Source organism: Amblyraja radiata, chromosome 16 (genome assembly GCF_010909765.2).
Source record: "Amblyraja radiata isolate CabotCenter1 chromosome 16, sAmbRad1.1.pri, whole genome shotgun sequence".
NCBI lineage: Eukaryota > Metazoa > Chordata > Chondrichthyes > Rajiformes > Rajidae > Amblyraja > Amblyraja radiata.
Genome location: NC_045971.1, coordinates 23,706,588 through 23,721,094, shown reverse-complemented (window position 1 = coordinate 23,721,094; position 14,507 = coordinate 23,706,588).

Sequence of the window (14,507 nt, the reverse complement as noted above, 5' to 3'; positions counted from 1 at the left end):
AGGAGCAGCACCTAATATTCCGCTTGGGCAGTCTGCACCCCAGCGGCTGGAACATTGACCTCTCCAATTTCCGGTAGCCCTTGCTGTCTCCTCCCCTTCTCAGCTCTCCCTCAGCCCTCTGGCTCCTCCTCTTCCTTTCTTCTTCCCACCCCCCTACCCTGCATCAGTCTGAAGAAGGGTTTTGGCCCGAAACGTTGCCTATTTCCTTCGCTCCATAGATGCTGCCTCATCCGCTGAGATTCTCCAGCATTTTTGTCTACCTTCAATTTTCCAGCATCTGCAGTTCCTTCTTGAACACCTATACTTTTCTTCAGAAATGCTGTCTGACCCGTTGACTTACTCCAGCATTTTGTGTCTATGTCCTAACCTGAAACAGGTCAATGGGAAGAGCCATGTCCACTTTCATGCCTCCTCCCTCCATAGAGAGTAAGATCTTAAGTTGCAGCCAGGTTTAGACAACATTCAGTACTGAACCTCCTCTTGGTAAAGATATTGAAATGTCTGCTGGGAACAGCTGCCTAGAGGATTGTTAATAGGGCTAATTAGAAATTAAATTGCCTGACGGCACGTATTAAAGATGTTACACAGTATTTTGGTGCCTTTTGCTTGATCTAGTCCTCTCCTAACAGCAGCCAGCTAATTGGGAGTAAACAAATTGTTGCTGAGGATTTGAGTAGCACAAGAAACTAAACACACTTCCCAATGTTCACCTGCTGCTGAAGGTTTGCCCGGCACTCTGAAACAGAGCGTAAGATTTTCCAGACTTTACCAGCACACAGTAAACACATTCTGGGAGTTAATTTAAGGTCACTTGATGCAAGTAGATGCAGTGCTGTGCTGCTCCATCTTAAGGTACCTTACTAGAGACTCGTGTTGAAATGGAGGGTGTGATCCGGGACACTGGGTCTGCTGGTAGAACAGGTGAAAGATGAGGTAGCAGAGCAGCATAGTTGTTGCAGGGCAAGGATCAACAGAGACAATAGGATGAGACAATATCCTTACCTGTTGCTGGTCAGGAACATTCCCTCTCTTAGAGTCTCGGGCAGAGTTGTAGTGACATCCAGCATGGAAAAAGGCCTTTCAGCCCAGCTTGCCCATGTTGACCAAAATGCCCCATCTACACTAGTCCCACCTGCCTGTGTTTGGCCCATATCCCACTAAACCTTACCTCTCCACCTACCTCCCCAAATGTATTTAAATTATCTGCTTCAACTACCCCCTCTGGGAGCTCATTCCATATGCCCACCACCCTAGAAGGGAAGAGCGGGTATTGTGATGCAGCTGGTAGAACTAATCCCTCACAGTGCCAGAGACCTGATCCTCGTCTGACCAGAGCCGTCTGTGTGGAGTCTGCATGTCCTCTCTGGGACAAGATGCCTGCTTTCTTTGAGTGCTCTGCTTTCCTCCCTCATTGTCATGCGGTTTTGTAATCAGCCTTTAACATATGTTAATTGGCCTCTGTAAAATATAATTGCCCGAGTGTGGAGGCAGTGTATGAGTAAGTGGGGATAACATAGAACTAGCGTAAATGGTGATCAATGGTTGGCGTGGGCTTGGCGGGCTGAGGTATCTATTTCCATGCTGTATCTCTAAAGCTGGACCTCTTTTAGAAGGATTTGTACGATGGCGTGCAAGATTTTGTAAGCCTTTTCATGTTTCTTCTACCATCCTGAAGCATGCTTCTTCGAGTTAGCCACATTAGGTGAAAGTGGGTTCATGGAACGCTGCACCTCCCCCACTCAACACCAGAATAGTTTGTGATCAATGCTCGAGTGTCGGTTTAAAATCGGAAAACATGATAAATTACTCCACAAGTTGGACAGCATCGGTGGAGAGATGAAACGCAGTTAATTGTTTCAGATCAATGACCCATCATCAGAATATCAGGTATCTGTTTTATTGATTCATGGCATGTTTTAAAACATAGCAATTAATAATTTTGAACAATATTGGGTAACAGTATTAGGTTTTAAAACAGGCCTGTCTTAGAGAATCAACACCCATTCCATGTAAGATTTTACTCTTCAACCAAATTAATCAGGCGACATGGTGGTGCAGTGGTAGAGCTACTGTCGTACAGTGCAAGAGACCCGGGTTCGATCCCGTCTATGGGTGCTTGTCTGTATGGAGTTTGTATGTTTTTGGGTGGTACGGTGGCGCAGCGGTAGATTTACTGCCTTACAGCGCTTGCAGCACCGGAAACCTGGGTGCGATCCCAACTACGGTTGCTGTCTGTACGGCGTTTGTATGTTCTCCCCGTGATCGCGTGGGTTTTCTCCGAAGATTCCAAAGATGTACAGGTTTGTAGGTTGTGTAGGAAAGAACTGCAGATGCTAGTTTAAATCGTAGACACAAAATGCTGGAGTAACTCAGGCAGCATCTCTGAAGAGAAGGAATTGGTGACGTTTCGGGTCGAGACCCTCTTCAGGCAGGTTTGTAGGTTGGTGTATGTCTAAATTGTCACTAGTGTGTGTAGATCGTGTTCATGTGCGGGAATCACTGGGTCTCTAAACTAATTATTTAGGTTTATTATTTTCACTCCCAACTTTCAGCAAGAATTGAAGTTGTGTGCAATTCGAATTTCATGGGTGTTCCCTATATTAGTTTGACATTATGATTCAAACCAGCTGTCTGATGGACATCTTATTTAATGTTTCAATCAGCCTGGGAGCACAAAGACATGAGCAAAATAAGTAACTATCCAGGTCAGGTGATGAAAAGCTGTCATTGTCCTATCCCTGACTTATACAATGGTAGAAATAGCTCTTGAAGGCACAGAATTTTTATTTATGGTAACAAGCTTCACTGTACTTGCAATAAACTGTACGGTAAACCCCAAACATTTGTAATATAATCCTTTCGAGAGATATTAGGCAAACTAAATCAGGAGCCTGACCTGAGGACATTCCTTGAACTAAATATGATGGTTTCTGCACAAAAAAGCAGAGAACAATAAATAGGTAGGAGTAATGACGAGGCTGTAATCTAATCACAGATTCAGACGATTGTTTAAACTTCAAGAGTGAAACACAATCAGTTTATAACCATCTTCAGAAGCCTCAGATCAGGTTGGCAGTTTGGAATCACTCCATTAATTCTTGCGGGTGATTACGAATCACAATTGAATTACATCAGGGATTTTGTTCTGTTTTTCGGTTTACTGCACAGCAGGGATTCGCCAGAGAGACGAACCTATGGTTATAAGGAGGTACTGGAATTATTTAGCAACGAGGAGCAAAATCAAACTTTTGTTTAACGGAGGCGTTTCTGTGTCAAACCAGTGCATTGGATGTGAAGGTTATGTCTGTACTCACAGCAGGCAATTGTATGGATCACAAGGTCAATCTCCTCAGAAAGCAGCCTCTTTAAAGAGTTGAGGAAACTGAACATATGATTGAAACTGCAGCAAACTAAAGGTGTCAGAGGTTATGGGGAGAAGGCAGGAGAATGGGGTTAGGAGGGAGAGATAGATCAGCCATGATCAGCCAGGAGTAGACTTGATGGGCCGAATGGCCTAATTCTACTTTTACCACGTATGACCTTATGAACCTTTCCCAATCCAAGTGTCTTACATTAAGAGCAGGGAGTGAAAGTTAGATTAATTTGAATCTCATTCTTTATTCATTTCTAACAACACAAGCACTGGGCCTGATTGATAATAGAATTATCCAATCCTGTCCTTTTCTTCTTTGCCTTGTTTGGGATGCCCATCAGGGGTAAGGTTGATTTACTTCGGTTTTGTAGGCTTAGGCCTATATGTAATTTGTGGACTCCATGGAGTAGGAGATGTTTGATGGGACTCGACGATGGGTTGTTTGCTGAGTACAGCTGTGAAGTGGGATGGAACTATGGCAGCCAGGTGGATGAATCCACACTCTTGTTTCCCTTATCCCTAACTAATTTGAAGAATGGTCTCGACCTGAAACGTCACCCACTAGGGGCGCTGCATTGATGGCAGCCTCTGCCTAGAGTCTGACTGTTTTTCTGTCTTTTTTTAATTTTTAGTCAGTTTTAAAAGTTTGTTTTGGTGATTTCTTTAGCTTTTCTCTGTGGGGGAAGGGGGTAGGGTAAGGGGGAAACTGTTTCCCAGTCACTTCCTGGCGAGGATGCGACTATTCTCCGTGTTGCGTCCTCGCCCTCCTCCTCGCAGCCTGCCACCTGGATTGGAGCGGCCTTTCCTGCCGGGGACCCGGACCAGAGCTTCAGCAGCGGCAGCGCAGCGCTGGATACATCGCGGAGTGGGCGATTGCTTCCCTGGATCGCCGTTGAAGCTCCGGAGTGTTGGGCCTGTTGCTTCAACATCGGAGCTGTGGTTCGTAGAGCTTCCAGCGCGGGCGGCACTGACCAACATCACGGAGTCCTGGGACGGCCTGTGGACTTCAGGAGCCGCGAAATCCGGTAGGAGTTGGCCGATTCGGATGTCCAAGCCGCTGAGGATGTCCTCCAGTCCCGACGTCGGACGTCCATCACCCTGGCGAGTGGGCTTGAACATCGGGCCGCCTGTAGCGGCGTAAGCGGGGGTTCAGGGTGCCCCCCGACCACGGGAGGACAACAGAGGAGGATGACTGAATTTTGGAACCTTCCCTCACAGTGGGAAACTTTGATCCCGCTGTGAGGGGATGTTTGTGTTAAAGACTATTGTGTTCTGTGCTCTTTATTATTTACATGGCTGTATGGCGACCACACATTTCACTGTACCAATTGGTACATGTGGCAAATAAATGTATCTTGTATCTTGTATCATTCCTTCTCTCCAGAGATGCTGCCTGTCCCGCGGAGTTACTCCAGCTTTTTGCATCCATTTTCGGTTTAAACCAGCATCTTCCATTCCTTCCTGCACAGTGATTTGGGAAGCAGTTCTTTAGCCACTTGGAGGAGGTGATTGCAGAAGACCTTCCAATTAGCAGGTAATAGGGAGACCCCCCCTGTATTTACTGTAGTTAAATTTTTCATTCTTCAAAGTGGTTATAAATGCAGTAAAGACTGGCTTATGCAATCTTCCCAGTTGTAGGAGATGAAGCAATGAACCTGTGAAGACAATTTGCCTTGGCCACCAAGGGCCCCATGAGTTCCTGAGGCCTAGTTGTTTTTCAATGATGAGGCCATATTTGGAGAACTGTGTTCTGCTTTGGTCATCCTGCTACAGGGAGGTGGTTATTAGGCTGGTAAGGGTGCAGATAAAATTTACGATGATGTTGCCATGACTCAAGAGCCTGAGCTGCAGGGAGTGGTTGGGAAGGCTAGGACTCTATTCCTCAGAGTGCAGGGGAGGGTAAGGGGTTATTTTATAGTGGTGTATAAAATCTTGAGGGAATAAATAGGGTGAATGTACAGAGGACATAGGTTTAATGTGAGAGTGGAAAGTTAATGGAAAACTGCGGGCATTTTTTTCGCTCACAGGATGGTGAGTAAATGGAATGAACTGCCAGAGGAGGTAGTTGAGGCAGGTACTGTAGCAAGTTTTAAAATACACCTGGACAGGTACATGGATAGGAATGGTTTAGAGGAATATTGGCCGAATGCAGGCAAATGGAACTAGCTTAGATGAGGCATCTTGGTTAAAATGGTGAATTGGGCCGAAGGGCCAGATTCCATGCTGTATGACTCTAATGGACATATCGAAAGGCTCTGCTGACAGAGAGGGATCAATTGGATCATAAACACCTGCATAAATTCATTAGCTCATGTGTCTCGTTTTTATCATTATAAATTACATGTAATCCACTATAATTTTTGCAAATCAAACAAATTGCTGGAAACATTCAGCAGGCCAGGCAGGATCTGTAGAAAGAAAAACAGTCATCTTTACTCTTCCATGTTTCTTTTGGCCTTTAATCCCCCCCAAGGGTCACTGCATATAAATATTGTTATGAAATATACAATATATGAAATTGTTTGACTTGTCTTTACAATTGATTGGCCTTCCCTGCACCACATATGACTGCTCAGTGGAGCTGAGTATGTTTAGAACACAAACATGGAATACAGAACAGTTCAGCACAGTAACAGGCCTCTGACCTTTTCACACCAAACACACTGCCAAATTAAATGTATCCCTTCTGCCTATGCATTCCTTGCTCAACTGTGTGCCTATGTAAAGCCCTCTTCAATGCCACTATCATGTCTGCTTCCACAACCACCCCTGACAGCATATCCCAGGCACCCATCACTCTCTGTGCAGAAAAAACTACTCCGTCATCTCCATTAAACATTCCTCCCCTGACTTAAAAGCTATGCTCTCTAGTATTTGATATTTCCACCCTGCGAAAAAAAAAACATTCCGATTGTAAACCTACCTATACCTCTCATCATTTTTAAAACTTCTATCAGGTTTCCGATGCGTCACAGAAAATAATTCAAGTTTATCCAATCTCTCCTGATATCTAGTACCCTCTAATCCAAGCAACATTCTGGTAAACATCTTCTGTACCCTCTCCAAAGCCTCCACATCCTTCCTGTAATGGGGCGACCAGAACTGCACGTTGTATTTTTGACACCTTGTACTTTCTCTCTTCAAGGCCCATTGGTCTTTCTGGGTGGAAGGCTTTATCGGTTGTACTAGGCCGTGCTGCCATAGAACCACAAGAAAAAACATCAGTCAACTGTCCAATCAGTTAGCAAGTTATCTTTCATAAGACATTTTTTTTTTTAAAATAGGCTCCTTGAAAAACTAAAGGTCATTTACTTGCTTCACTATTAGTTGGCTGCCTGCATGTTAAAGTCAAACCTATTACGCTGTCACTTTCATACCATTTTCTGAATCACCTTGGAAAATGTTGGCAGCCTTAGTATTGCTTTGAAGCTCTGATTGCACTGCCTGAATTGATAAAGCAAGAAGAGAAAAACAAAGAAAGCTTTAAGCAGTTAACTATAATAATTGGCCCTAACACTTCATGGTCACAATGTCCTTTGTATGGCAAAAAATCTCTTGATCTCCAAACTGTCATTCTGCCTGGTGCATTTGTACAATGCAATATGTCCTGTGGTGCTGCGTTAGCCTCCTTTCTTTACTTTGTGCCATAGACAGCAATTCTCAGAGAGCTGTATAATCGAGGGGGATATCACGGTCTTCATTTTGGATAGGCACATGGATATGCAGGAAATGGAGGGATATGGATAATGTGCAGGTCAATAAGTGATGGTCTTGGCATCATGTTCACCACAGACATTGTGGGCCAGCAACCCTGTTCTTGTGCTGTATTATTCTATGTTCTATCTTGTATGTCCTGTCCTTGACCTTATTCCGATCTCATGTAGGAATCAGGAGTGAATTCCTACTCAGTTCTGGAGAAGAATGTACCTGACTGTAACATCCGAACAGCTGGACCTACCTGACAGCCTAACATGGATTAAAATAGGGAATGAATCTTAGTCTTTGTATCACAGCACCATATATTTGCTTCTGAAAGAAGAATTTAACAACTGTTTCGTTTAGAGATACAGCATGGAAACAGAGCATTTGGCCCACCTAGTCCACGCCGACCATTGATCACCCACTTACACTAGTTCTGTGTTGTCTCACTTTCTCATCCATTCTCTGCACATTAGAGTCAATTTACAGAGATCAATTAACCCACAAACCCACACTTCTTTGGGATGTGGGAGGAAGCAGTTAACTATAATAACTGGTCCTAACACTTTTAGTCACAATGTCCTCTTTATTGCAAAAAAATCTCTTTATCTCTTGAACTGGATTATGGTGCACGTGATGGAAACCCACAGGGAGAATGTGAAAACTCCACACAGACAGCACCCTGGGTTTCTGACATGTGAGGCAACAGCTCTACCAGTTGCAAGTTAATAGTATAATTTAGTTCAGTTTAGTTTAGAGATACAGCGTGGAAACAGACCCTTCGGCCCACTGAGTCTGCACCAACCAGTGATCACCCATGCACTGGTTATATCCTAGAGGCCAATTATCCTAAAAACCACCAAGTCTTTGGAATGTGGGAGGAAACCGGAGCACCCGGAGAAAACCCAGGTGGTCACAGGGAGAACGTGCAAACTCCATACAAACAGAACCCATAGTCAGAATCGAACCCGGGTGTCTGGTGCTGTAAGGCAGTAACTCTACCACTGTGCCACTATAATAAACCACTGTAATGACGCAAAATTGCAGTTGGACATGACAACAAGAGACCTATGAACAGAATAACGAGGCATAATAGGTGACTATTGTCAATGTCTATATGTTCACATTCAACTCAACAATCATCTTCATTACAATTGAAGCATGCCTTGCCTTGCTTTGTCCTGCAGCAAATGTCAACGCCTCTTACTATTAACCTACTGATAATTCCACTATTAGAAAGAAATTAGATACTTAAATGAATTTAGATGCTGTGATGATTTATAGCACTGATCACTTTACCAATAGCTGCAAGCAAGCTGCAATCCTCTTGCAGATCCATTGTTTGATTCTCGAGGGGGCTGCCTCTGTTTTCTTACTACCATTCTATTTGGATTACAATGCACATATTAGAAAGAGTGTATATTTAAAATGCAAAAAAATGATGGTATAGTTTTGAAATTTGTACCTAGGTTCCACTGAAGCCTGCAATTAATTTTACAAAGGCCTTGAAAATCAGGAAGTATCAGAGATGTGAAAATATGCACACAATGTCCTTTAGTGCCACAGAATACTTATGCTCCAGATTATATCTCTGAGAGATTACCTTTATCATGAGGGAAACATTGAGCCTATAATCCACTTTTACCTTCTCTATCAAACACCAATTAGTCAAGAAGCTGTGACCTGTGGGATGAAGTACAGGAATAATGTTCTTCAATATTTACTTATTTGCGGTCAGCTTAAGATCCATCAAAAGTCAGAAAGTGCAGGAGTAACACAGCGCGTTAGGCAGTATCTCTGGAGAACATGAATAGGTGACGATTTTGGACAAGATTCACCGAGACAGTTCACTTTTGCTTTCAAATTGAAATGGAATTGGAGATGAGAGTGACCAGCAACCAGTCATAGAAATCAGAAGGAAAAAAAACGAGGCCAAATTAATCATCGCCTCAAAAACACTGTGGTACTTTGGACGAGATAAGGACAGAGGGCAGTATGGTTCTTCACAGAGGGTTAAAGAATGTGCATTCTTTTCCGGATCCTTACTCTTCTGCCATGGATTTTCACGATTTTCCGATTTTATTAAACAGCTGGTTTTGGTATGATCGGCAATTCAAAATATGATTGGTTTCCTTGTATGAAAATCAGGTAAAAATGGGCCACAAAGAAATGCCATAAATGTGAATGAGGAAATGCCTCTTTCAGCTGAAGCAGGGCACAATGTGAATAAATAGATTATGCTGTGTGTTATATCATGAGGAATTTCAATAACTATAGTGTGAGATAACACCACAAAAGTTTTATATTGCCTTGACATTTTCACAGACATATTATGCTTCAACAAGTATTTTAGCTGATAAACATCTCCTTTACCATCTATAAATCACAGGAGCTTTAGAAATTCAAAGAGCTGAATTGTTTTGTGTGTGTTTTCCACAAGACCTGGGGTTGTTGCCATGACACAGGTGTCAAGCACTTCTGAAAGAGGAAGGTTGATGGACATGGAGGGCAAAGACAATCATTGATAAAGAGTTTCTCAGGTGGACAGAGGCCTGTTTTGTGATGTTCTGCCCTGATGACAGGTAGCCACGGCCCCAGGGGCATGTGGAGAAACAGGCTAACCTGTGCTGATGAAAGGCCTGTCATGTTTGCAAAAAAGGGAATTGAGGGACGTGACTTCAGGGCAAAAGTTTCCTGGAGGAACACATTATAATTAATGATGAGGCAAGGGGCCCAGTTTATTGAAATCTTTCCTTTGCTTTGAATCAGTGACCTGCTTAACCCATGACACTTACCTTTCATCTGCTAAATTGTGCTGTAAATGTCATATTTTAATAATGTATTCCATGGAGTTGCCATTGCAGAGAAATCAAGTGGAGTTGCCTCAAAATATTTCATGACAAATATTGTAACATGAGAAGTTTGCCAGAATATGTTCCATTTTAATCCACTTGCTATATTATTTCTGACACAGTTTCTCGAAACCAATGATCCCTATTAAATGTGTAACATTGTTCTAAGATTTACCAACCAAAACTATCTGAATTTGATTTGTTAATTTCCAACGTTGACATTGAATTATGCCGCCAATAGTATAAAGGGAGTCTGGTCCGCTAGTTATTTGAATTCAAGTTATCTGAATTTCTCACTTTAGTGTATTGTTGATGGAACTTCCTCTTTGATATTATTCCCAGTTTCAGTAAATATATCTGGAAGTATAAAATTGGGACATACAATCCATATTTTAAAGTATACAAACACAATAAAGGATTCTCAAAATGCCCTAGTGAACCTGTCCCAGTTCATTTGGTGAACTGTGGTGAAGTCTGAAATATAGAAGCCAGCAAATCTCCATGGATTTCTCAGAAACTGGCTGCAAATCTGAACACTGATTGTTCATGTCATGTTGCATAACATAAAATAACAAAAGCATTTATATAAATGTGTGTCCGAAACCTCTGTGGACAAAGGAAGAGTGTACCTGCATATTAGAAAACTATCAGTCATACCGTAATTGAACTAATCAAGCTTGAAGGATCCGTTAAGATTTTTTTCTTAAAAACAACTGGCTGTCTGTACTAATATTGAAAACAAAGTAAAAAAGATGACCTAAAATATCAAATTGAAAGATATCAATCATCCACTATTTAGTTATTCTTTAGATTTGTGGCACAGTGGAGCAGGTCGAGCTGCTGCCTTACAGCGCCAGAGCGCTGGGTTTGATCCTAATTACGGGTGCTGTCTGTACGGAGTCTGTACGTTCCCATGTGGGTTTTCACCGGGTGCTCCAGTTTCCTCCCACATTCCTGAGACGTGCAGGTTTGTAGGTTAATTGGCTTCTGTAAATTATCCCTAGTGTGTAAGACAGAACTAGTGCGATCGCTGGTCGGCTAAACTAAACTAAATAGCTAATCAGGGCACTGTAACAATCTATGAAAAAAATCAGAACCCAGGGATTCAAGGGAAGTAATTTCAGGCAACAAACATATCAAAAGGCCTATTAAACAATCTGCTGGAGGAACTCAGTGGGTCGAGCATCGAGAGTTGTCGGCTTTTCAGGTTGAAATGCCGCATCATGACAAAGACGGTAGAGGGAGGGTATGGAGAGGAGGAAGAGTGATGAGGCAGAGGCTGGTGCGTGATGGTTTGTTGTTGTTCCAGATTCCATCATCTGCAATCTCTTGTGTCCATATCATACAATGTATATTTTACACAGAAGCAATCAGACCTATAAGCCAATGAATTCTAATGACTCTCAAAATCTGTGTGGAATAGAGCTTGAAAATGCCCTGGTGTCTCCTTCATTGCAGAAATGAAGTTATCATTGCAAATTGTTGACAGCAATAAGATGTGCAGAGTTAACTGTGAGATCAGTAGCAATGTATCTCTGGGAGCATTGCTGGGCCATCGCAGCAAAAGTAAATTATAAGATTGCGCCTATGATTTATTTATTTGTTGCTGGGCTATCAACATCCAATGTTAGTCGAAGGTAAAAGAGTAAGTGAAAGGGCAGATTAACCAAAGCTTGGTATATCCACAGTGCTATGTATCGTTGGTGAGACCCAGGTGCAATAGTAATATCCATATATGCAGAAAAACATTTAACGAGTTTAGAGATAGAACATGGAAACAGGCCATTCGGCCCAAGGAGTCCACACCAACCATTTCACATTCACCAACCAGTTGCATGTTATCCCACTTTCTCATCCATTCCCTACATATTAAGGGCATGTCCCACGAGCATGCGACTCCATGCGGCAAGCGTGACCTAACGTGGTCGCTTGAGCCATACGGCCTCGCGGGGCCGGTCCCTCTTCGATCGCCGGAGCCGTATGGAGTTGTGCGGAGCTGGTCCCGACATCGCACGAGGCTCCGAAAAACTGACCGTGTTCAATAACTGCCGGCCTGCAGCTGCCTCGACGGCGTACGCATCGTCTTGACGTCGTACGTCACGCGCGAACTTCCTGCGGACTTTGCTCAAACTTCACGTCACTCACTCGACCTCCGCGCGGCCTCCGCTTCCAGTTTGGTCGTGCTCGCCGCATGCAGACGCATGCTGGTGGGACTGGCCTTGTACGGGGATCACTTGACCTCCGCGCGGCCCCCGCGCGGCCCCCGCTTCCGGTTTGGTCGCGCTTGCCGCATGCAGGTCGCATGCTCGTGGGACAGGCCCTTTAGGGGCAATTTTGCAGAGGCTAATTTGCCTACAAACGCGCACGTCTTTGGGATGTGGGAGGAAACCGGAGCACCCGGAGGAAAGGCACGCGATCACAGGGAGAAAGTGCAAACCCGAACCCGAATCAGGGTCAAACCCGGATCTCTGGTGCTATGAGGCAGCGGCTCTACCAGCTGTGCCACTGTGTCGTTGAGGAACAGAAGGGGAAGAAAAAACACAAAGTGATGGTGTAAGCTTAATAAGAAAGGAAACACCACCATGTGCATTGAATGAAAGCACCATGGTACAAGAATGGTTAAGCTGCTTTCATCAATCTTTTGTAATTGGATTTGTATTATGTTCAGAGTTGGTCACCCATCTCGTGTTAAATTTCATCACTTGTTAGCAATGCCAGGTGAGAAAATTTCCCACCATGGGAAAAAAAAGCTTAATAAAAACATTTATTTCTGCCTCACAGATGTGCTTCTTACTCGAGACCTGCTGTGGGCAGCCTAGGCATTTGAAACAAAAAACCCAAATGGCAATCTAATCTTAAGGAAAGAAGGAGAATAAATGGAAGAAAGCCAGGAAACAGGTCAGAGAGAAAATGACTGTCAAGAGGAACAGGAGAGATACAGATGCCAAGACGATAAAAGCTAACATGTACGCTGCAAACTTTCTTTGAAAATCAAATATACTTGAATCTGACAACCAAATCAGCTAATTATGGTTCACATTACACTGATAAACAAGCAATAACTCTAACATTAACCAGGGCTTGTCAGAGACTGGAAATGCAGTGCTTAATGTGACAATGTGGCTGAGTTGCTTTAACTGTTTTATAAATGTTTGCTTAGTACAACAAGGCCATAATATACAGCCTATGAGGAAAAAGTCCCCTGAGCTTGTCAAGAGAACTGGTAGTTCAATTGGGCTGAGGTGCAGGCTCAAAATCAAATGGCTTGGCGGGGTGGGTGGAGAGTGTAGGGGGAGTTATGTTGCAGCAGCATTCACACCACCTCACGGACATGCTTAACGCAATGTCTGGAGAAATCTGGAGATTGTGGAGATTGAGTAGCCCTGCGGATTTGGTAAAGGGTCTGCACCAACAAGGAAGCTCCGCCATTTAATTGATCTCCCGCCCCCAGAAACAGATGTTCTGCTGATGTGGTTGTGGCGAGGCTCTTCATAAGGGGACTACAAACAGCGTTATTGAATTCTCAGCAGGGACGCACCAGGCTGCCACATACCCTCCTTCCGGTTCACGACCACCCTGCTCCTTTCCTTAGGTGCGCTAAAGACAGCTGCATTAAACCATCATCTAGCTGAGGCCCAACTCAAGTTGATCTAGGAGCCAGTTACATACTGTAAGCAGCACTGCAGGAAGCATGCATCATTCAGCATGGTGGCGCAGTGGGTAGAGCTGCTGCCTCTCAGCACCAGAGACAAGGGATTGATCCTGACCTCGGGTGCTGCTTGCGTGGAATTTGCACGTTCTCTCTATTACTGCACGGGTTTCCTCTGGATGCTCCGATTTCCCCCCACGTCCCAAATATGTAGTGATTTGTGGGCTAATTAGCTTGTGTAAAATACCCCAAATGTGCAGGGAGTGTGTGAGAAAATTGGATAACATAGAACTAGTGTGCAGGGGTGATCGATGCTCAGCATGGACTCTGTGGGTCGAATGGCCTGTTTCCATGCTGTATCTCTAACACAAGAATGAAAACTAATTCAAAGCATGTTTGATGTTAGGATGTAAGCAATGTTAGGAGACCCTCAGAAAATTGCATGGAAATACCGACACACACTCAACACTTACCCATTGACACAACCAGTCAATACATCAGTGTATTCTATAGAGACATTATCATGTTTTCAATAGATGATCATCATTGATAGTGCTATGCATAGTTTTGGTGGGTTTTTACCCAGCATTGGGCCCAATGTCATGGATGCCCAATGCCTGTACCAGGAAATAGTCAGGCTGCACCTTTTATAACCGAGGTACATTGGAGTTGCAGCGAATGCTGGCAAACATCCCAGAGCAGAACTGTCCAATGTTTAAGTGTGGCTCATGTCAGTTTCATGGATTTTCATAACTATATTGGTGTCTTTGTTACAGAATAGGGAGAGCTCATTCAATAGGGTAGGATATCTGGAATCTCCCTGTATTACTTACAGGGAGAGGTTGGACAAACTTGGATTGTTTTCTCTACGACAACTGAGGTTGTGGGGAGACCCGATAGGAATATATGAAATTATGAGAGGCACAGATAGGGT